Consider the following 3,480-nt stretch of genomic DNA (forward strand, 5'->3'; position numbering starts at 1 on the left):
GACTCGCTGGAGTGTCAACACCCTTGATTTGGGTTTATCTGAAGCAGGGATGGGCAACTTTGATGATAGAGAGGACCACAAGAAGTTTACCCTCGCTACCAGAGGGCCAGATTGTGACCACGCACTTCCACCAGTGGGATACTGTAACTCCATCACCCAATTAACCAATCATACTACTAATTTTAATTTAATGAAAAGAATAAAATATATACTGGTAATCAAAGTGTATTATACCAACATTTCTGTTTAATGAGCTTAACACAGAAACAAAACGTCCACATTCCTGAGCGATAAACCATTATTTCAGTGCAACGGGGTCTCAAAAGTCAGCATTTAATAATGGTACAGAAGTTAACATTCACACTAAATGCAACAAGTAATATTCATGTTTGTAGTGCCATTGTACTCTGCCCTCCCATCCCATGACATGTATTTAAACAAGCATTTAGCTCAAAACTGTGAAATGATAAATGGACTTCAATTTTTAAAGTGCTTTTCTAGTCTACCCACCACTCAAAGCACTTTTTTACAAAGTATGCCTCACATTCACCCATTCACACACACATTCATCCACCGGTGAAGCCACTGAAACCCACCCACAGGTGGGCCAGTATGACGTTCTGTCTTCGTGAGGTACTTGTGGCCTCTCCTGCTGGCCTACAATAGACTGAAGGCCAGTGTTTGTGCATCCAATCTGCATGGCTGGGAAGGAGTTGCATCCGTCAGCCTGTTTCTCTCTTTTCACTTGATGTGCCTCATTGTTGAGGTGCTGCCCTCGCGGATGTAAGTGCTCCCAAAAATGCTTGGCCATTGAGCGTGCAAAATCCCTGAGCAGTGGAAAGCGGGACTCGGGTAGTAGTCTCCAAAATGAAATTCCTTTCTCATTGTGATTTGCTTGAAAGAAGGGGTCAGACTGCAGCTAAACAAAGCTCAAGCTGCAACTCTGGCAGTTGCCCACTGACAGCAGCGGGGGGGTTAGTGAATAACGCAATTTGTGGCTGAATGGTGTGGAAATCTTAAAAGCGCGCCTTGAACTGCTGCTGCAGGGTTTCTATGTCTGCTCTGTACTTAAGAAATGTTTTCTCACACTCGGGGACATCTTTGCGCATCTCTTCAAGGGGCGGGAAGTGTGCCAGATTTGAATGGCGGGATGAAAAGCCTTCTGTGAACAAGGCTAATTTACGCTTAAATGCGTTCATGTGTGCATAGACACAGTTTGGCCTCTTCCCTGCGACTGCATATAAAGGTGAGGAAGATGCAAGGTAACATCCTCAAGGAAGGCCATGTCGCAGACAAAATATGGATCCTTAAGTTCACTGCAGTAAGCACTCGTATCACATTGAATGCTGTCCTCCAAGAACACTGGGATTTCAGTGCACAGCGCAAAAAACCCTCTCCAAGCACTTCCTGCGGCTCATCCATCTGATCTCAGTGTGCATCTGTAAAGCCCCATAAGCGGCACTCACTTCATCCAAAAAGGCTACAAACGTCATATGATTGAGAGACCTGTTCCCTCCTCGAATGAGACTGGTAACCTTGGTAACTAAATCCATGACATGGCTGAAGTTCATTGTCTTGGCACACTGTAAGATCAAAATGAAACGGGATTTAGCCTATGATAACAATGCTCACAAAGAAAACCCACCTTCATCACCATATGTTCATGGTTAGCTACCACCTTGATGTATGATGCAGTGCAATATAGGACGGTCAATGCTGCTCTGTTGGAGTCGAATCCGGCGCGTTGGATTCAATAACTCCCCATACACCTCAAATGAACTGTCAATGGCTCCTGTGTGACTGAGAAGCTGGCTAACATCCATCACATCTGCACTCTCATCCAACGCTAAGAAGAACCTGCAGTCATGCATGACTTGTTTTAGCTTTCCCTCCACATGGTTTTGAATATCAAACGTTCTTTGCATCACTGCGCCACGGGACAGAGGGACCGTTTCGAAGTTCTTAGCCGAGTTATCGTCTCGAAAAGCTTTAGTCATCTCTACTGCACACAGCTTCACTGTTTCGCCCTCTGACAAGGGCTTCTTTGCTTTGGCAAGCTCAAGGGAAACCGCATAAGACGCCTTGAGGGAGGACTCCTGTGTAGACCTGGCTTTGGTAAAAAGGCTCTGCTGTCGGTGTGTTTTTCATACAGTCCATCTCCAGCGCTCACCATGCAGGGCTGCTGTGTGTACCCAAAGTTAAAAAGAAGTCAGCTGGTGGCAGGGCCTTTTCCTATCGGGCCCCATTATTGTGGAATAACCTTCCAGCTGCCAACAGACAACCAGAGTCTGTTGATTCCTTTACATCCAAACTTAAAACCCATCTTTTTGCCTTAACCTACAATTAGTTGTCTTTAAATTGAGTGCTTCATAACCTGTACTGCATGGCGGGCCAGTTTCTGTCTCAATGAATTTACCACCCACTGTTCTGCCGACCAGATTATACAGTATAGATTACAGTATAGATTATAGAGTATAGCTAATAGAGTATAGATTAATTATAATTTATAGAGTATAGATTATAGAGTATAAATTATAGATTATAGAGTATACATTAGAGTATAGATTATATAGTATAGAGTATAATTTATAGAGTATAGATTATAGATTAGAGTATAGATTATAGAGTATACATTAGAGTATTGATTATAGAGTATACATTAGAGTATAGATTATAGAGTATAGATTAGAGTATAATTTATAGAGTATAGATTATAGTATAGATTATAGCGTATAGATTACAGTATAATTTATAGAGTATAGATTATTGAGTATAGATTATTGACTACTGAAAACTGTTCTCTTCTCTCACATCTTCTCTCTCTCTGAATGCCGTCTTCCCCTGTCTCTTCTCCTGTGTATGCGAATGGCATGATATGAATCCCCCCACCCCACCCCATGTGCATGTGTAGACTGTCTTCCTCCCAGGTTTCCATGGTGACGGTGGTCGCCACCTGGATGCTGTTTGTCATCCTCCTAATCACATTCTTTACATATCTTATGAATCCACATAATCTTGTTATCCTGTTTCAGTGTTGTATCCCTCTCTGCTGTGTGACTGATGTGTTTTCTTGTCTCGTCCTCTGTGTGTGTGCGTGGTGTGATGTGGGCCCCCCCTGTGTGCGTGTGTAGTCTGTCCTCCTGTCAGGTCTACATGGTGATGCTGGTCGCGTGGCTCAGGCCCTGGGCTGGTCTGTTAGCATCTGGACAGTGCTTGACATCCTCCTCATCATATTCTTCATATATTTTCAATTCCAATATAATTGTGTTATTCTCTTTCAATGTTGTATTGTGTAAATTGTGTAAACACAACATCCACTGCACGCTGTCCGTCTTGGGAGAGCGATCTTCCTCTGTTGGTCTCTCTGAGGGTTTTTTCACCCAATTTAGTGGCCAATCGATCCCCCTATTCTAGTTCTAACAGCCACCCTCGTACTGCATGCGTTCTCCAACTGCATCTCTCCGGCTGGCAGTCTGGAAG

Source organism: Lampris incognitus, chromosome 3, assembly GCF_029633865.1.
Source record: "Lampris incognitus isolate fLamInc1 chromosome 3, fLamInc1.hap2, whole genome shotgun sequence".
Lineage (NCBI taxonomy): Eukaryota > Metazoa > Chordata > Actinopteri > Lampriformes > Lampridae > Lampris > Lampris incognitus.